Source organism: Triticum urartu, chromosome 3A (assembly GCF_056163025.1).
Source record: "Triticum urartu cultivar PI428250 chromosome 3A, HENAU_Tu73, whole genome shotgun sequence".
Classification (NCBI taxonomy): domain Eukaryota; kingdom Viridiplantae; phylum Streptophyta; class Magnoliopsida; order Poales; family Poaceae; genus Triticum; species Triticum urartu.
Window position 1 is genome coordinate 15,848,526 of NC_141875.1, and position 22,062 is coordinate 15,870,587.

The window sequence follows — 22,062 nt, forward strand, 5'->3', positions numbered from 1 at the left end:
GCGCTGGGGGCGGTTTTGCGCCCAGTCGTCGCCCCCAGGCGCCGAAATTGGCCCACTTTGCAGCCCAATTTCAGCGAATAAACGGCTCATATGGGCGAGAATAGGCCCATATTCGGCGTGGTTTCGCCGTGTCTCGGCGTTCAATTATCAACACAATTATTTCTTATCACATATTTCATCACAGAAAAATCAAATACTTCAACAAAATACTACAACAACAAATAGTTCAATACAAATTATATAGTTCAACAAATAAAAACTCATATTTCATCACGCGGCGTCCCCCTTGAGCCTCCATAGATGCTCAATCAGATCTTTCTGCAGTTGATGATGCACCTGTGGGTCTCGGATCTCCTGACGCATACTGAGATATGCAGTCCAAGTTGCCGGTAGCTGGTGATCAACTTCGGCTAGAGGACCCTGCCTGTAGTATGGTTCAGTGTCAAACACTGGGTCTTCTTGCTCGCTCTCGATGATCATGTTGTGCAAGATGACACAGCAAGTCATGATCTCCCACATTTGATCTTTCGACCAGGTCTGAGCGGGGTACCGAACAACAGCGAATCGAGATTGGAGCAGACCAAATGCCCGCTCGACATCCTTCCTGCAAGCCTCCTGAAGCTTCGCAAACCAGGCGTTCTTGCCTCCTGCCACAGGGTTTGAGATCGTCTTCACAAATGTCGACCATCTCGGATAGATGCCGTCAGCTAGATAGTACCCCTTGTTGTATTGGTGCCCATTGATCTCGAAGTTCACCGGAGGAGAATGGCCCTCAACGAGCTTGGCAAAAACAGGAGAGCACTGCAGCACGTTGATGTCATTGTGAGTTCCTGGCATGCCAAAGAAGGAGTGCCAAATCCAGAGGTCCTGTGTGGCTAGCGCCTCAAGCACCACACTGCAACCGCTTTTGGCGCCTTTGTACATCCCCTGCCAACCAAATGGGCAGTTCTTCCATTTCCAATGCATGCAGTCGATGCTTCCAAGCATCCCAGGAAATCCTCTTGCTGCATTCTGGGCTAGGATCCGAGCAGTGTCTTCCGCATTGGGTGTTCTCAAGTATTGTGGCCCAAACACTGCCACCACTGCCCGACAGAACTTGTAGAAACACTCTATGCTGGTGGACTCAGCCATGCGCCCATAGTCGTCAAGTGAATCACTGGGAGCTCCATATGCAAGCATCCTCATCGCTGTCGTGCACTTCTGGATGGAGGTGAATCCAAGAGCGCCAGTGCAATCCATCTTGCACTTGAAGTAGTTGTCGAACTCCCGGATGGCATTCACAATCCTGAGGAAGAGCTTTCGGCTCATCCGATAACGGCGCCGAAATGTTCTCTCGCCATGAAGTGGAGCATCGGCGAAGTAGTCGGAGTAGAGCATGCAGCTGAGACGATGCCGGTTCTTTGCTTTCACCCGCCCCGGCGCCGAGCCACCTCGCCGCGGCTTTTCATTGCTCGCCAACAGCTGGGCGAGGGCGGCGAGCACCATGAGATGCTCTTCTTCCTGGACGTCGGCCGCGGCTTCCTCCTCCAGCAGCGCGGCGAGCTCTTCCTCCTCATCCGAGTCCATCGCCGAGACAGGCAAAACGCCGAACACCTTGCGCTCGGTGGGCATGTACCCGCCGTTAAACCGCGCCTCCGCGGCCGGAAACGGCGGCCGGAAACGGCGGCCGGAAACGCCCAGCTGCTATGGGAGGGGCTGCCATGGCGAAGCGCTGCTATTTTCCTGCGGGGAATGACTATCTAGCGGAGTAGGGCGGCGGCCGTCGCCGGCATATAGCTAGTGGTGGCCGAGGGCGCGGGGGGTGCGAGGCGAGTCGGGGGAAGAAAACCTTGACTTTTCCCCTGTCGGTGTGGGCCAGGCGTGCTTTTCCCTAGCGCCGGAGCCCCCAACGGCTCCCCAGCGCGCCGGGTTCGGCCTGTGACCGCCGGGCGGAAAAAAGGTCCGAACCGGTGATTCTCGTCGTCCTGTGGGCGCGACTGGGCCGTTTTTTCGGGCATTGCCATCTGTGTCGTCTACATCCAACCTAAAGCTATAAACTCCAAGTTCAAGTGTAGGATATCCTATGGTTCCTTTTTGACCGACTATTATCAGAGATCAGTTTATAAGATACGAAGCTCATCATTGTCTAATGGGCTACCGAAGGGATACAACTTAATTCTGCCCAAGGATGAGATAGCTGATGATGGAAAGGGTACCTTGCTTACGTTCTCCATTGATGATCCTAATCCTAAAGTAAAGGTGCGTGAGCCCATATGTCTGAAACCAGTACGCGGTGTATGATTGATGTGGTAAGGTTCAGCGTGGACGTTCGCGGCCTTCACTGTTTGGTTTTCATGACTTGTACTCCCTCCGTTCCTAAATATAAGTCTTTTTAGAGATTTCAATTGGGACTACATAAGGAGCAAAATGAGTGAATATACACTCTAAAATATGTCTATATAGATCTGTATGTAGTTCTTATTGAAATCTCTAAAACAACTTATATTTAGGAATGAAGGAAGTAGTATATGCTAAGAGGCTTTATGATCTCAGACTCTGCTTCGTAGTTGTTTCGATGAAGTGCACTCTGTTCAGGTTTTCCAGTTCATGTAAGGAATGTTTTACTGATTTAGGAGGCGCCGGATCAAATGTTTGATGCTATGAAAATTGTGACACCGCCGTGAAATTGTGTCTGAAGTATTGAATGATCATTTGGTTCTGCTGACTGATGCAATCTTTAAGTCGTGTCATGGACCAAAACTGCTCAGGGTTTCAAATGCTCTCTGTAACAAGTGAAATGGGTTACGTAAATGTACCTAGCCATAGATTTCAATGCTCTTTGTTGGATACGCTGTCATCTTTTTGGTTGGTGTTGAAAGATAAAACTTGTCAATTTTTTGAACCAAATTTTAGGTTAAGTTCATAGAAACATAAAACATAAACACAATTTGATTGGAATATTTTTAATAACTTTCTAACAGATTCTTCGCCTGAAATAGTAAAAAGGCTAAAATTAAGAATAGAAAAAATAATATTCAAAATGGTGCCTGCTTTCTTTAGCATGTACTCCGAGGTCTGGTCAGCAGTCCCCTCTCACTTGAGGAATTTGGATATTTGACGCTGAACATCTGACTTTGCAACATTGCCACTATTAAGACAAACTTCGCAAAATTACCACCCAGACCCAGCTGGTGAACACCTTGATTAACATGCCATTTGCCCTCTTTTACCGATTTCCTTGTCCATTTTTTCCATTCCATTTACAGACACCGGAAAGGGCCAAACTGCCTCTAAGGCTACCTAGTTATTTATTGATTTCGACCAAGCCGCACACCTGCTTGATGTCGCTAAGAGCACCACCTGCTGGTGCGGCACGCCCGGCCGCTGCCGCCTCTTCTTTACGCGTTTGAGGAGGAACTGCTGTCGGTTGGCAGGAGTTCCTCTGAACTACTGGCTGACGCACGGACGTTGTGGTGCTATGCGGTAGCTATTTCTGTACACAGATTCATTTTTGGAGAGTGAAAGAGCATGTACATGTGCTCTTTTAGTAGAGAAAATATAATTGTGTTGGATTCGTGCCATAGCACCACAAAAGGGCTTTCTACTAGTTCCGCTACCTAGTGGCGAGGAACCAGCCGTCATTCGCCTTTTTGGCGACTTGCATTCAAAGAGCTTCTGTTGGCTCAACCATGCAAACATTGCTCTTCTGCCCAAGAAAGATGGGGCTGAGATGAGGAGATTTTGGACTACCACCCTATAAGCCTCATACACACCACTGTGAAAATCATTGCCAAAGTGCATTCCAGTCTGCTAGCTCCTTTCATGAACAACATCGCTTCCCATGCCCAAAGTGCATTCATAAAGAAGAGAAGTATCCACGTTAACATCATGTACCTCAGAAACTTGCTTGTTGCCTCCACGAAAATAAAAAGGTAACCTTGCTTTTCATGTTGTACATTTGCAAGGCTTTTGATTCAATTAGATGGGACTACAAGCTTTGGACGATGCTCTCGTTCTCCAAGAAAAAAGCTCATTGCAGTGCAAGGCATCCGGCGGCGCTGTTGGGGAAGGAGCGCGACGCCAACGGCCTCACTGTCGATCAGGGACAAGATGCGTGTGGCAACAATGGCATGGCCCCTCTTGTGTGGGGAGGAGGGGTGGAGGCAAAAAGGAGAGAGGGAATGGTGCTTGCGGGAGGTGGAAGACGCGTAAGGGGATAAGGTAAAAGAAGACGTGGGTGGTGGGGTGGGCCTTAACAGTGCACGTGGCTATGTGGGAGGTGCCAGTGAACCGTGCGACTGCCGGTCTGCAAGACTTAGCCGGTCACTCGGTGTAAATTTTTTACTTATGTTTTATTGCTCGTAAGAATGCATGGACACCTTACTGTTTGCTTGCTTGCCAGTTTTTGTGCACTTTTCATAATCCGCTGTGATGTTTCTTTTTCTGAAAGATAATCTTTATAAAATGGATTTTCTTTTAGATTATAACACTCTCTGTGTAAATAATAATATTATAATGCTCACAAGGTTGCAGTGGCCGTTGCGTTGATATCCATTATGGTCTCATGCATGGCCAATGAGATTGGGTTCCACGCATGGACCTACTAAATATGTACGTAGAAATCACAATGGTAGATGTTAAGTTAATCGACTCAACTACTATATTGTAAACATGAAAATTCTCAGATCCTGTTGCAACACACAGGTACACACCTATTTAAATTAGAAAAAAGTAAAGGCAACTGAATCTTGAACATGCACCATATTCATCATGTCATCTTGAAATCAACCAGAAGTTCAGCGAAGAACGGTAAGAGGTAGCTGAAACAAATGACACGCTTGGGCGAATCTTATATTACACGATGTTCATCTATCGTTGAATGTATTTATTTTGCTTGTGATCAGGCACCCTCCATGAATCAAAGCCTCAAGGTTAGGTCGACCGCCTCGCCGACTCTGTCACTCAGCTGTGGCTCTGCGGCGTCTTCAGGCGCCCGTAGTGGACCCATGAAGTCTATCTCCACTGGACGGGGACCACCACGGTGGTATTCCTCCCAAAAAGCAAGGTTGGGTGCAAGAACAAGTAGCCACAACCCCAAAAGAGTAGAGTCAGGCATGGAGGATGTTGGTTGGGGCAGGCTTACCGGCATGTTCCGGTGGCGATTGTTGCGGCAGCTCTGCGAGGACATGTGACCACCAAGGGCTTGGTGTGTGACCCACCTCCTACGGCAAAAATGGCATGTGTAGCCCTCACGCGATGGCCGCGGCGGCTGTTGTTGCCATGGGTTTGGTGCACCACCATTGGAGGCCATCTCCTGCGAGAAGGGTTTGGGCATGCGCGTATCTAGCTTGAGTTTATATACGTGTGGCTCACAATGGTCAAAAGCAATGACAGTGTGAAATCTGTAAGATTGAGAATTCAGGCCTGGCTTACATCGATGAAAATGGTAAGTAATTGGTCGAGAGTGAAATGTGTATGCTTAAAGCAAGAAACAAGCGATGTGCATGCACTCCCAAGATCCAGGCATGCTTGGGTCCCACACTGTATACATCAAAACACATATCATGAAAATAAGAATTTAAATAACCAACTATATTAAGAAAGAAACAAGAGTCTTGTTGTGCATGTGCACCCAAGGCACGTGACACAAAGTTTAGCTAATGGCTTGATGAGTGCCAGTAGGGCGACTCGCTTGTCTTGTGCACGTGCAAATCACGTTTCACCTAATCTAAGCCAATCCCTTCATACTGTCAGCAAGAGTTCATGGCAACTCTATAAAAGTCATGTGATATAAAATATCTAGAGCACATCAAGAATTTTCATTGAATACGATATTATCATTTGGTGGTGATGAAGTCAGTTAACCAGATATTCTATTCACATTAGAAAATTACATAAAATGATTTAGATCATATCAACATGAATGATAGATAGTAGCTATTACTAGAGTACAAGCGACTCTTCTATTGCTGGTGCCTAGCTCTCCTCCCCATCCCCCCGCCATCGGCTGACGTTGCCGGAGCGAGGCCCCGTGCGGCGGCGGGCCATCTTGCGCCTCCTCATCCCTCGAACATTAGCAAATCTTGCTTTTCATGATGGACATTCGCAAGGCTTTTGATTTAGTTATACAGGATTACATCTTCGATCTCCTGCAGAGAAAGGGCACCCCGAGTCGGTTCAAGGCCTGAATCGCCGGCTTGTTAGGACCTCGAGAGAAAATTGCAAGGTTAATTGAAAAACTGTCTGCTGCCCCACCCTAGGTGTGATCCATCTAAAAAATTGCGAGGGCGATGCGGTTACGTTGGCCATGGCTTGAATGGACCGACCCAAGCAAGTTGTAGTTTGGCATGGGCAAACTTTGTGATGCCGTGGACACGAACCTCTTCTACACCTATACCTGATTCACCATCGACAATGGGGACAAGGCACCATTATGGGATGCGTGATGGTTGGATGGGACGAGGCCGATCGAGTTAACTAGAGGTTTTCCATCGAACATTTATTCGAGTAACAACTTTGGAACATTCTCTTGCATGTCCAGATTAACGATGAATGTTGAGGATGACGGTTCTTGGAACTGCATGGTAAGAGCATCTCTAGCGGGCCCTGTAAACTTTGGACCCGAAAAACGCGTTTACAGTTTGCTGCAGATCAGATTTGCGGGGGGAATTCATGCGCTGCAGATCAGACCCCGTATATGAAACTGTAAAATAAAAAAAACATTCGCGGGAGAAAGTTGCAACGACGTTCATTTCTACTTCTAATGGACGAGTTGGTTGAATAGTCCCACCATTTTCGTCTGGTTTATTTTTGTCTGGCTTTTTTTCGTCTGGTTTTTTTTGTCCCATCACCCACCATCCCCCTCCCACTGGTTTTCCTCTTTTCTCGTCTGGCCGGCAATACCCAACGTATTTATGGTAATCAATCACAATTAATCCACATATGGTAAGGCTATAAACTCAGAAATCTCAAATATGATAATTATAGTAATAAATCAATCCAGGTATGGTAAGGCCATAACTCAGGAAATTTTGAATATGGTAATAAATTTAAATTACCCCAAATGCTATCAATCCAGGTATGGTAAGGCCATAACTCGGGAAATTTCGAATATGGTAATTATATGGTAATAAATTTAAATTACCTCAAAGGCTATCTCTACTCCTAAAGAAGGAGATTGTGGTAGGTAATTGTATCGTTCGTTTGTCTCGTCCAACCCCCTTTTCCCGTTCTGTCCGGTTTACGAAAGGCAAGTTTCGGTATGATTTGATTGCATGACACCTTTGCCTTTTCCCTGTCCTACAAAATCAGACCGCGATATGATTTGATTGTGTGACATGATGCACCGTAAAAGGAGCGCGGCCTCCCACCAGAACTCACCGATCTTCTCTCCACGCACCACCCGGCTCCCTTGCGTCGCTGCCGCCCCAAGCTCTCCACCGGCGCTACGACGGCCGCGACATCCCATAAGCCGCCGCCTTCCCTCCAGTTCTGGGCTGCCATCGACTCCCCTGCTTCATTCAAGGTCAGGTGGAGGTCGTGGCACCATCCATCTGCCTGCGTAAATGCCTCCTCGCCCTGGTGATGCGGCTATTGGCGTCAGAGGGTCGTCACCCAGTAGTACTGCATCCTCTCGCGTCTCCACCCGACTGATCCGACACTGGAGATTGGCATCTTCCTGCCAACGGACCGCGTCCTGCCCTGCGCTTCGTCCATCCGCCGTTCGCCTCCTCTCCTCTCGCGTCTGACAAGCACATGGGCGAAGCCCATCGAAACCCTGCCAGGCCCGTCAACTCAACTCACACGCATGCTCTATTTCTCTCGTTCCAAACCTCGAATAGGAGAGCTAGGGTTAGCGCCGTCGCCAATCCCAGCCCCTCCTACTTGGCCGCCACTCGGAGTCCTCTGCCGGACCTCGCTGCCCTGGTCCGTCGCCGCCATCTGTACCCCTCGACGCACCTGGTCAGCAGCCACCGACCACACCCCCTCGCACCAGCGTTCATCCCATTGCTTATATGTCCAAGCATTCATGTCTTCTGGAACATGTGTTTAATTTGTGAATTGTGCACAGGGGCGAAAGTGTAGAACCGATCACATCGATCTGGACAACGGCGGTGCTTGAAAGTGTGGCACCGGTTTTTCCCTCTTTGTTCAGAGAAAAAATCGCAAGAGGTAATTGGCAGGCCTTCTTACTGCTGCAATTATCAATTAGCAGAAGCTGCATGTTTGCTTCTCTGGCTAAATTGGTGATGGACGAAAACAATTCTCACATGGGTGTATATCAATCGCATGAATACATGATAACTTGCAGGCTAGCTCATTATGATTAATTCATGCCAGTATGTTCAAAGAGAAATCTGTACGAGCCGCCACTGTAATCGGGTCTAATAAATAGATCAGGTCTAATTTGAGATGCAATCGAGCAGCTGAAGCGAGTTGACGAGGTCTTGGCTATTGCTGCTGACCTATTTGTTTGAGTCGCCACTGTACCGGTTGTTGGTGCCGATGGAGCGGTGAGACGGCGGAAAATCATGGTGAGATATAGAGACTCGATGTACTATCAGTGCATTATTGTCTTGTGGCTGTGGCCAAATGTAAACGGACATCTTCCAGCAATTTGCCATATTATTTTTTGAGTAGTGTATTGTAACATTGCATTTTCGTAATAGGAACACAAAAGGGCCTGATGGCACATAGTCGATGTTTTGTACATATAACAACCTATAAATCTTAATTTAGTTGCTATTGGAAGGCTCTGATGCTTACTTGCTTAGGAACCTTGTATGTTGTGAAATTAGCAACGGCATGTATGTGTTTCTCTCCCTGGCTCCACATCAGAATGTTGCTCTAATATTTGTTTTAGGTTATTTAGTTTCTATTGCAAGGCTCTGATGCTTAGGAAACTTATATGTTGTGAAATTAGCAATAGCATATATGTGTTTCTCTCCCTGGCTCCACATCAGACTGTTGCTCTAATATTTGTTCTAGGTTAAGAAAGGCAAAAAGATGCTTATTCTCCATGGTACAAAGACTAGCGCAGTTAACTCCGTGGTGACGGATCTTTTTCACCCGAAGTGTTATCATGCCGTGAAGTATATCAGGCCATTTGAGAGCATGTGTATCTATCTACAAAGAATACAACACATTTTTCTATCTACAAAAGAATGCACTACCTTGATCTTTTCGTGTTTTTGGAAATGTCTATCGCATAATTGTATGTTACATCTTCTCTTTAATTTACCAACTGTGAATTTTCTATGACATGGCTAACCAGATTTTTACTTTAGGGAAAACAAGCTGGTGTAGGAATCATCTTGTTTGGTGTTTGGTTGCGGCTGGAAGCTTCTCACGTGTTTTACCATCAGACATAATTATTCCTACTTTTCTCATTCCTGATGTGTAGGTTGGCATGTTGTATTGTAGCAGACTTGGATAGTATCACATCATTATTAATTTCATTGTTTATTTTTTATAAGTACCTTAAAGTTATTTGTAGATTATCATCGGACCTTCAACGGTTTTTTTGAACACAATACAAATGCAAGCGCTCATATATAGTCGCATGCACTCACTCCTATGAACACGCACACACACCCTATTCCTATGAGCACCTCCGAGAGACTGAGCCGACATGTGATCTTGAAATTTTACGAAGTCACAATAGGCGTCTCGTAGTCGACGGGAATGTCTCCTCCCACTAAACCAGAAATCCTGAAATAAATTCAGGATAAATGCGAGCACCTGGATTTGAACTCATGTGGGATGGGATACCACTATCCCTCTAATCATGCAATCATAGGTTGGTTCACGATCTTCAACAGTTGAGAGATCAACCTGCATGGAAGTTTTCATAACAAAGGAGTTGTCATTATTTGCAAATGCTTTATTTTCATTATATGTAAATGCTTTATTTGTGGATATGAACTATAGTTTTGAGGTGAATAAACATTGTCGGATGACAATGTTGCTTGATGTGGTTGAGGATATGGTATATCATCGACACCATTCATTTTGAACCATTAGAATATTTGTGCTCCCGTGGCAACACACGAGCAATTACCTCCTATTGTCGGACGCGTAAAGAATGGGTTACATGCAACAATGCCCCTCTGCAGTACTTTCCAATTTATTTTATGCTAAATAATGTCAAATAAATGCAGTTAATTGTAAAATGCTTGGGTGTTGATGGATCCTTTATGTATCTCTATCCCAGTGGGTCCACAGGTGATACTTGCCATGTTCTTTATCCTAATTGGATGCAAGTAGCATGTGTCTTCTTTTCAATTTCTTCCCTGCCTTGATGTTGATTATCACTTTCTATATGTAGTACAACAACTTCTGTCGAGAAGATTTTTTTTGTTGCGTTGGCATGTGTGCGGTGCGGGTGGCGGCCGAACGGGGAGCGAGGTGGCGGCGTGCGGTGCTGGGCGGAGGCGGGCAGAGCGGGGCGGCGGCGTGTCGTGCGGGGCAGAGGCGGGCGGAGCGGTGAGACGGCGGGCAATCATGGTGAGATATAGAGACTCGATGTACTTTCAGTGCATTATTGTCTTGTGGCTGTGGCCAAATTTAAATGGACATCTTCCAGCAATTTGCCATATTATTTTATGCGAAATAATGTCAAATAAATGCAGTGGGGCAGCGGGCGGCGTGTTGTGCGGGGCGGAGGCGGAAGGAGCGGGGCGGCGGCGTGTGGTGTGGGCGAGGGCGGACGGTGGCGTGCAGTGCGGGCGGAGGCGGAGGGAGTGGGGCGGCAGCGTGTCGTGCGGGGCGGAGGCGGACGGAGCAGGGCGGCGGCGTGCGGTGTGGGCGAGGGTGGACGACGGCGTGCGGTGCGGGCAGGGCCGGGCGAAGGCCGGACCGGAGGCGGAGGCGGACGGGGTCGGGGCGGGGCGAAGACGGACGCGATGGGTGGCACGGCGGTAGGCGGCGGCCCAGGCGGGGTGGAATCGGCGGTGGGTGGCTGGATATACGGCGGGCCAGAGTCGGGGAGCTGCGGCGGGGTGGCGGCCGTGACGGGAGCTGTCGTGGGGTGGCGGCGAGCGGGAGGAAGAAGTGGGGAGGGGGGAAAGGAAATGAAGAGCGGTTGGGCGTTGGTGCGCGGCCGCGGTTTTTACATCTCCTGCCTCCGGAGATGTAAATTTGCACCTCGAGGTGTTGAATTTTGCATCACCTGGAGGCGGAGAGGTAATTCTTTTTTGCATATGGACCATATGTTGGACAGCTGTTTTTTGCCTCAAAAGATCTAAAAGTTGGTTATTTTTACATATGGACCGTTTATTGGAGATGCTCTAACCTCATCCGCCGGTGCTACCATTGCTTCTCCTTGTGAAACCAGTGGTCTGGCGGCTATTGCCATGAGGCCTTGGAGCCGGACTTGTGCTCCTCCTCTTGGAGGTCATGGCCGGTGTCCTGAAGCCGATAGTAGGACATGTCTGGCATGCGCTAGGGCAGTGGCATCACAGAGGACAAGACCAATATTGTTTGAGATCGGTCTTGATGGTGTGGTATGATGTAGTCGACCACAACTGTGGGGATGGGCGTGCTGAACGCGCAAATGGAAACGGCGAGTCCATGCCGAGCCCTCCTTTGGCGAGCGAACGACGACGGCGAGTGTAGGTGAATTCTAGAAAGGAGGTCTTTTTTCAGAACTGCAGTGCCACTTTCCCTCTCCCTTACATTGGATTGGGTTGCATCATGCTTTTGGGTTGATCCTTCTGTGTGTTTCCACAGGCTCCACCTCCTGTTATCGGAAGCGCAAGGAATGGGTTACATGCATCAATGCCCCTTTGCAGTATTTCCTTTTACATCGGACTATTTCTTTACTACTCTTTACTAACTGCTAGGATGGGTTCATGTAATCTTTACTACTCTTAGCAATATTACCAATGGGAGTTTGTGGTCAGCAATGGTGGTGGGGACACCCGTTCTCATTTGAAAGGTGGATATTTTAATCATACAGAAGCAAGGAGCATATCAGAGTTATTTGTCGCTATTATGTTACAATATTCAAAAGTATCTTTGCAGAAAAATATTCCTTGGGATTTAGTTCCATTTGCAAAGAAATGCTTTTATTTCTTGTATAGGGTTGCAGAGATATATCGTTTAAAAGAATAGTTTGAGCGCCATCAAATCAATTGTAAACACTTCTTTTTAGAGAAAAGACCATTGCCCAACTTTACAAATAAAGCCATAGAAGGTTCACAACATTGTCACACCCATACAATCTAATGCCACGGGAGCACAACAACAAGCACAACCCAACAGACCAAGTTCAACTTTAGGCACACAGGCCACAACCAGGTACCAAAACTAGAAGCTAGCTAAAGACAACCTGACGATTGCTAAGCAGTAGGTTGCACCCTTGGAGATAGAGAGATCGGCATAGCCCTGGCGCGTGAGATAAGCATATCTGTGGCGTCCACATCGCAGGTCTTAATCAAAGGCTTTAAGAGATTTAAAAATAATGTCAACTGATTTCGAAGGGAACACATGTTCAATGGTAAACTTATTTTGGGTCATCCAGAGAGCCCAAATGACTGCACCAAAGTCAGGCCAGAAAACATGCCACAACTGCCCAAACAAAGAACTGACAAGAAGTAATAACTGAGCGAAACTAGATGGAGACCGCCGAGTACAGCTCCACGACAGGACCGCAAAATCATAAGAAGATAAAATATGATTACAATCTTCTGGCTGAGAACAAAGAGAGTACGTTGCCGCAGCCCGAGCATTACGCTTCCGAATTTGATCCCAACACGCAACAACATGGAGCTTTCCACAAATAGCTTGCCAAAGGAAGATCTAGATTTCAAGCAGAACACAAGCCCTCCAAACACCCTTGAACTTCAGAGTAATAGAACCCGAAATGAGCTTGCGGTAAAGCGACTTCACCAATAAAACACCCCGAGGAGGAATGAGGGTAGACCACCGAATCTGAAGTCTCTGAGAGCGAGGGGAAGGTGGAAGCAAGCTGATGCCACTGTTCCAAATCTGCATGAGAAAGGTGTTGGGGAACGTAGCAGAAATTCAAAATTTTCCTATGTGTCACCGAGATCTATCTATGGAGAAAATAGCAACGAGGGGAAGGAGAGTGCATCTACATACCCTTATAGATCGCTAAGCGGAAGCGTTCAAGTGAACGGGGTTGATGGAGTCGTACTCGTCGTGATTCAAATCACCGATGATCCTAGTGCCGAACGGACAGCACCTCCGCGTTCAACACACGTACAGCCCGGTGACGTCTCCCATGCCTTGATCCAGCAAGGAGAGAGGGAGAGGTTGAGGAAGACTCCATCCAGCAGCAGCACAACGGCGTGGTGGTGATGGAGGAGCGTGGCAATCCTGCAGGGCTTCGCCAAGCACCGCAGAAGAGGAGAAGAACTTGGGAGAGAGGGAGGGGCTGCACCAAAGGCAAAATGTATGTCTTAGAGGCCCTCCTACCCCCACTATATATAGGGATCCCAAGGGGGGGGTGCGCCAGCCCTAGGAGATCCAATCTCCTAGGGGGCGGCGGCCAGGGGAGGAGTCCTCCCCCCCAAGGCACCTAGGAGGTGCCTTCCCCTGCTGGGACTCTTCCTTTAGGGTTTCCCCAGGCGCATGGGCCTCTTGGGGCTGGTGCCCTTGGCCCATGTAGGCCAAGGCGCACCCCCTACAGCCCATGTGGCCCCCGGGGTAGGTGGCCCCACCCGGTGGGCCCCTGGGACCCTTCCGATGGTCCCGGTACAATACCGATGACCCCGAAACTTGTCCCGATGGCCGAAATAGGACTTCCTATATATAAATCTTTACCTCCGGACCATTCCGGAACTCCTCGTGACGTCCGGGATCTCATCCGGGACTCCGAACAACATTCGGTAACCACATACAAGCTTCCTTTATAACCCTAGCGTCATCGAACCTTAAGTGTGTAGACCCTACGGGTTCGGGAGACATGCAGACATGACCGAGACGTTCTCCGGTCAATAACCAACAGCGGGATCTGGATACCCATGATGGCTCCCACATGTTCCACGATGATCTCATCGGATGAACCACGATGTCAAGGACTTAATCAATCCCGTATACAATTCCCTTTGTCTAGCGGTATTGTACTTGTCCGAGATTCGATCGTCGGTATCCTGATACCTTGTTCAATCTCATTACCGGCAAGTCTCTTTTACTCGTTGCGTAACACATCATCCCATGATCAACTCCTTGGTCACATTGCGCATATGATGATGTCCTACCGAGTGGGCCCAGAGATACCTCTCCGCTTACACGGAGTGACAAATCCCAGTCTCGATTCGTGCCAACCCAACAGACACTTTCGGAGATACCTGTAATGCACCTTTATAGTCACCCAGTTACGTTGTGACGTTTGATACACCCAAAGCATTCCTACGGTATCCGGGAGTTGCACAATCTCATGGTCTAAGGAAATGATACTTGACATTAGAAAAGCTATAGCATACGAACTACACGATCTAGTGCTATGCTTAGGATTGGGTCTTGTCCATCACATCATTCTCCTAATGATGTGATCCCGTTATCAACGACATCCAATGTCCATGGTTTAGGAAACTGTAACCATCTATTGATCAACGAGCTAGTCAACTAGAGGCTTACTAGGGACATGGTGTTGTCTATGTATCCACACATGTATCTGAGTTTCCTATCAATACAATTATAGCATGGATAATAAACGATTATCATGAACAAGGAAATATAATAATAACCAATTTATTATTGCCTCTAGGGCATATTTCCAACAGTCTCCCACTTGCACTAGAGTCAATAATCTAGTTCACATCGCCATGTGATTAACACTCACAGGTCGCATCGCCATGTGACCAACATCCAAAGAGTTTACTAGAGTCAATAATCTAGTTCACATCACTAGGTGATTAACACTCAATGAGTTCTGGGTTTGATCATGTTGCTTGTGAGAGAGGTTTTAGTCAACGGGTCTGAACCTTTCAGATTCGTGTGCGCTTTACAAATCTCTATGTCATCTCCTAGATGCAGCTATCATGCTCTATTTGGAGCTATTCCAAATAACTGTTCTACTTGGAGCTATTCTAAATTGTTGCTCCATTATATGCATCCGGTATCTCTACTCAGAGCTATCCGGATAGGTGTTAAGCTTGCATCGACGTAACCCTTTACGACGAATTCTTTTTACCACCTCCATAACCGAGAAACTTCCTTAGTCCACTAGTTACTAAGGATAACTTTGACCGCTGTCCTGTGATCCATTCTTGGATCACACTTGTACCCCTTGACTGACTCATGGCAAGGCACACTTCAGGTGCGGTACACAGCATAGCATACTGTAGAGCCTATGTCTTAAGCATAGGGGACGACCTTCGTCCTTTCTATTCTGCCGTGGTCGAGCTTTAAGTCTTAACTTCATACCTTACAACTCAGGCAAGAACTCCTTCTTTGACTGATCCATCTTGAACACCTTCAAGATCATGTCAAGGTATGTGCTCATTTGAAAGTACCATTAAGCGTTTTGATCTATCCTTATAGATCTTGATGCTCAATGTTCAAGTAGCTTAATCCAGGCTTTCCATTGAAAAACACTTTCCAAATAACCCTACATGCTTTCTAGAAATTCTACATCATTTCTGATCAACAATATGTCAACATATACTTATCAGAAATTCTATAGTGCTCCCACTCACTTCTTTGGAAATACAAATTTCTCATAAACTTTATATAAACCCAAAATCTTTGATCATCTCATCAAAGCATACATTCCAACTCCGAGATGCTTACTCCAGTCCTCAGAAGGATTGCTGGAGCTTTGCATACTTATTAGCATCTTTCAGGACTGACAAAACCTTCCAGTTGTATCACATACAACCTTTCCTCAAAAATCGTTGAGGAAACAATGTTTTGACATCCTATCTGCAAGATTTCATAAATAATGCAGTGATCGCTAACATAATTCTAACAGACTCTTAGCATCGCTATGAGTGAGAAAATCTCACCATAGTCAACTCCTTGAACTTGTCAGAAAACATCTTAACGACAAGTCGAGCTTTCTTAATGGTGACATTTACCATCATTGTCCGTCTTCCTTTTAAAATCCATCTGCACTCAACAGCCTTACGACCATCGAGCTGTTCTGCCAAAGTCTACACTTTGTTTTCATACATGGATCCTCTCTCGGATTTTATGGCCTCGAGCCATTTTTCGGAATCCGGGCCCACCATCGCTTCTCCATAGCTCGTAGGTCCATTGTTGTCTAGCAACATGACTTCCAAGACAGGATTACGTACCACTCTGAAGTAGTACGCATCCTCGTCATCCTACGAGGTTTGGTAGTGACTTGATCTGAAGTCTCATGATCACTATCATAAGCTTCCACTTCAATTGGTGTAGGTGCCACAGGAACAACTTCCTGTGCCCTGCCACACACTAGTTGAAGAGACGGTTCAATAACCTCATCAAGTCTCCACCATCCTCCCACTCAATTCTTTCGAGAGAAACTTTTCCTCGAGAAAGGACCTGATTCTAGAAACAATCCTTTATTGCTTTTGAATCTGAGACAGGAGGTATACCCAACTGTTTTGGGTGTCCTATGAAGATGCATTTATCCGCTTTGGGTTCGAGCTTATCAGCCTGAAACTTTTTCACATAAGCATCGCAGCCCCAAACTTTTAAGAAATGACAGCTTAGGTTTCTCTAAACCATAGTTCATACGGTGTCATCTCATCGGAATTACGTGGTGCCCTATTTAAAGTGAATGTGGTTATCTCTAATGCCTAACCCATAAACTATCGTGGTAATTCGATAAGAGACATCATGGTATGCATCATATCCAATAGGGTGCAGTTATGATGTTCGGACACACCATCACACTATGGTGTTCCAGGCTGTATCAGTTGTGAAACAATTTCCACAATGTCTTAATTCTGTGCCAAACTCGTAATTCAGATATTCATCTCTATGATCATATCATAGATATTTTATCCTCTTGTCACGACGATCTTTCAACTTCACCCTGAAATTACTTGAACCTTTCAATAATTCAGACTCGTGATTCATCAAGTAAATATACTCAACATCTACTCAAATCATCTGTGAAGTAAGAACATAACGATATCCACTACATGCCTCAGCATTTATTGGACTGCACACATCAAAAATGTATTACTTCCAACAAGTTGCTTTCTAGTTCCATTTTACTGAAACCGAGGCTTTCAGTCATCTTGCCCATGTGGTATGATTTGCATGTCTCAAGTGATTCAAAATCAAGTGAGTACAAAACGGTCCATTTGCATGGAGTTTCTTCATGCATATATACCAATAGACATGGTTCGCATGTCCCAAACTTTTCAAAAACGAGTGAGCCCAAAGATCCATCAACATGGAGCTTCTTCATGCATTTTATACCGATATGACTTACGTGGCAGTGCCACAAGTAGGTGGTACTATTATTACTATCTTTTGGCATGAACATGTGTATCACTACGATCGAGATTCAATAAACAATTCATTTTAGGTGTAAGACCATTGAAGGTATTATTCAAATAAACAGAGTAACCATTATTCTCCTTAAATGAATAACCGTATTGCGATAGACATAATCCAATCATGTCTATGCTCAACGCAAACACCAATCTCGATGGTAGAGGGAGCGTGCGATGCTTGATCATATCAACATTGAGAACACTTCCAACACATATCGTCAGCTCACCTTTAGCTAGTCTCCGTTTATTCCGTAGCTTTTATTTCGAGTTACTAACACTTAGCAACCGAACCGGTATCTAATACCCTGGTGCTACTAGGAGTACTAGTAAAGTACACATTAGCATACTGTATATCCAATATACTTCTATCGACCTTGCCAGCCTTCTAATCTACCAAGTATCTCGGGTAATTCTGCTCCAGTGGCTGTTCCCTTTATTACAGAAGCACTTAGTCTCGGGTTTGGGTTCAACCTTGGGTTTCTTCACTAGAGCAGCAGCTGAATTGCCATTTTATGAAGTATCCCTTCGTGCCCTTGCCCTTCTTGAAACTAGTGGTTTCACCAACCATCAACAATTGATGCTCCTTCTTGATTTCTACTTTTGTGGTGTCAAAACATCACGAACATCTCAAGGATCATCATACATGTCCCCGATATATTATAGTTCATCACGAAGCTCTAGCAGCTTGTTGGTAATGACTTCGGAGAAACATCACTATCTTATCTGCAAGATCAACTCCCACTTGATTCAAATGATTGTTGTACTCAGACAATCCGAGCACAAGCTCAACAATTGAGCTTTTCTCCTTAGTTTGCAGGTTAAGAAAATCGTCGGAGGTCTTATACCTCTTGACGTGGGCACGAGCCTGAAATCCCAATTTCAGCCCTCAAAACATCTCATATGTTTCGTGACGTTTCAAAAACGTCTTTGGTGCCTCAACTCTAAACCGTTTAACTGAACTATCATGTAGTTATCAAAAACGTGTATGTCAGATATTCGCAACATCCACAGACGACGTTCAAGGTTCAGCATACTGAGCGGTGCATTAAGGACATAAGCCTTCTAAGAAGCAATGAGGACAATCCTCAGTTTACGGACCTAGTCCGCATAATTGCTACTATCAACTTTCAACTAATTTTTCTCTAGGAACATATCTAAACAGTAGAACTATAGCATGAGCTATGACATAATTTGCAAAATCCTTTTGACTATGTTCAGGATAATTAAGTTCATCTTATGAACTCCCACTTAGATAGACATCCCTCTAGTCATCTAAGTGATTACATGATCCGAGTCAACTAGGCCGTGTCCGATCATCACGTGAGACGGACTAGTCATCATCGGTGAACATCTTCATGTTGATCATATCTACCATACGACTCATGCTCGACCTTTCGGTCTTCTGTGTTCCGAGGCCATGTCTGTACATGCTAGGCTCGTCAAGTTAACCCTAAGTGTTTTTGCATGTGTAAAACTGTTTTACACCCGTTGTATGTGAACGTAAGGATCTATCACACCCGATCATCACGGCGTGCTTCGAAACGACGAACTGTAGCAACGGTGCACAGTTAGGGGAGAACACTTCTTGAAATTTTAATGAGGGATCATCTTATTTACTACCGTCGTTCTAAGTAAACAAGATGCATAAACATAATAAACATCACATGCAATTATATAGTAGTGACATGATATGGCCAATATCATATAGCTCCTTCGATCTCCATCTTCGGGGCTCCATGATCATCTTGTCACCGGTATGACACCATGATCTCCATCATCATGATCTCCATCATCGTCTCTTCTTGAAGTTGTCTCGTCATCGACATGCAAGTCGTGATTCCCTTGACAAGAACATGATCAATCTCATACATCACATCCTTTTGGCCATATCACATCACATAGCATACCCTGCAAAAACAAGTTAGACGTCCTCTAATTGTTGTTTGCATGTTTTACGTGGCTGCTATGGGTTTCTAGCAAGAACGTTTCTTACCTACGCAAAGACCACAACGTGATATGCCAATTGCTATTTTACCCTTCATAAGGACCCTTTTCATCGAATCTGATCCGACTAAAGTAGGAGAGACAGACACCCGCTAGCCACCTTATGCATCTAGTGCATGTCAGTCGGTGGAACCAGTCTCACGTAAGAGTACGTGTAAGGTCGGTCCGGGCCGCTTCATCCCACGATGCCGCCGAATCAAGATAAGACTAGTAACGGCAAGCATATTGAACAAAATCAACGCCCACAACTACTTTGTGTTCTACTCGTGCATAGAATCTACGCAATAGACCTAGCTCATGATGCCACTGTTGGGGAACGTAGCAGAAATTCAAAATTTTCCTACGTGTCACCGAGATCTATCTATGGAGAAACTAGCAACGAGGGGAAGGAGAGTGCATCTACATACCCTTGTAGATCGCTAAGCAGAAGCGTTCAAGTGAACGGGGTTGATGGAGTCGTACTCGTCGTGATTCAAATCACCGATGATCCTAGTGCCGAACGGACAGCACCTCCGCGTTCAACACACGTACAGCCCGGTGACGTCTCCCATGCCTTGATCCAGTAAGGAGAGAGGGAGAGGTTGAGGAAGACTCCATCCAGCAGCAGCACAACGGCGTGGTGGTGATGGAGGAGCGTGGCAATCCTGCAGGGCTTCGCCAAGCACCGCAGAAGAGGAGAAGAACTTGGGAGAGAGGGAGGGGCTGCACCAAAGGCAAAAGGTATGTCTTAGAGGCCCTCCTACCCCCACTATATATAGGGATCCCAAGGGGGGGTGCGCCAGCCCTAGGAGATCCAATCTCCTAGGGGGCGGCGGCCAGGGGAGGAGTCCTCCCCCCCCCCCCCCCAAGGCACCTCTCCTAGGTGCCTTCCCCTGCTGGGACTCTTCCTTTAGGGTTTCCCCAGGCGCATGGGCCTCTTGGGGCTGGTGCCCTTGGCCCATGTAGGCCAAGGCACACCCCCTACAGCTCATGTGGCCCCCGGGGTAGGTGGCCCCACCCGGTGGGCCCCTGGGACCCTTCCGGTGGTCCCGGTACAATACCGATGACCCCGAAACTTGTCCCGATGGCCGAAATAGGACTTCCTATATATAAATCTTTACCTCCGGGCCATTCCGGAACTCCTCGTGACGTCCGGGATCTCATCCGGGACTCCGAACAACATTCGGTAACCACATACAAGCTTCCTTTATAACCCTAGCGTCATCGAACCTTAAGTGTGTAGACCCTACGGGTTCGGGAGACATGCAGACATGACCGAGACGTTCTCCGGTCAATAACCAACAGCGGGATCTGGATACCCATGATGGCTCCCACATGTTCCACGATGATCTCATCGTATGAACCACGATGTCAAGGACTTAATCAATCCCGTATACAATTCCCTTTGTCTAGCGGTATTGTACTTGTCCGAGATTCGATCGTCGGTATCCTGATACCTTGTTCAATCTCATTACCGGCAAGTCTCTTTTACTCGTTGCGTAACACATCATCCCGTGATCAACTCCTTGGTCACATTGCGCATATGATGATGTCCTACCGAGTGGGCCCAGAGATACCTCTCCGCTTACACGGAGTGACAAATCCCAGTCTCGATTCGTGCCAACCCAACAGACACTTTCGGAGATACCTGTAATGCACCTTTATAGTCACCCAGTTACGTTGTGACGTTTGATACACCCAAAGCATTCCTACGGTATCCGGGAGTTGCACAATCTCATGGTCTAAGGAAATGATACTTGACATTAGAAAAGCTATAGCATACGAACTACACGATCTAGTGCTATGCTTAGGATTGGGTCTTGTCCATCACATCATTCAACGACATCCAATGTCCATGGTTTAGGAAACCGTAACCATCTATTGATCAACGAGCTAGTCAACTAGAGGCTTACTAGGGACATGGTGTTGTCTATGTATCCACACATGTATCTGAGTTTCCTATCAATACAATTATAGCATGGATAATAAACGATTATCATGAACAAGGAAATATAATAATAACCAATTTATTATTGCCTCTAGGGAATATTTCCAACAAAAGGGAGCGACGGAAGGCCAAATGACAACCAAAGTAGGCAAGATGATAAATAGTTATCTCAGAATTGCCACAGAAGAAAAAAAGAAAAGGGAAGGAAGAACATAAAGGGGTGGCCCCATGCCGGCCCCATGCCACCAAACAAGCAAAAACCAAGTAGATTCCCCATCATTAACAATAAATTTACGGTATGTTGTAGAGTTAAAATGATTATTATTTATTTGTTTACTAAGTAGCAACGTACCTATTGTGATAGTAGCGGCTGGGTGTGGATATGGTGTTGTAAAAAAGTTCGACAATACCAGTTGATGTGTATAAGAATTGCAAGTACACGACAGGTGTTGAACCACTAAAATATTTATATATGCAACCAGCAAAAAATGTATCCATTGCCTGTGGCAACACACGGGCATTCTACTAGTCATACATAATTGATCATCATACTACATAATAGATAGTTGTTCATCATACTACATCATAGTACTACATAGGAGGGGGGGATCTGCGGGCCGTGCAGCGTATCCGAGCCTAGGCTACCAAAATCGACATGTGCGGTGGCGTTCGAACGCCGGCGGCAGCCGGCTC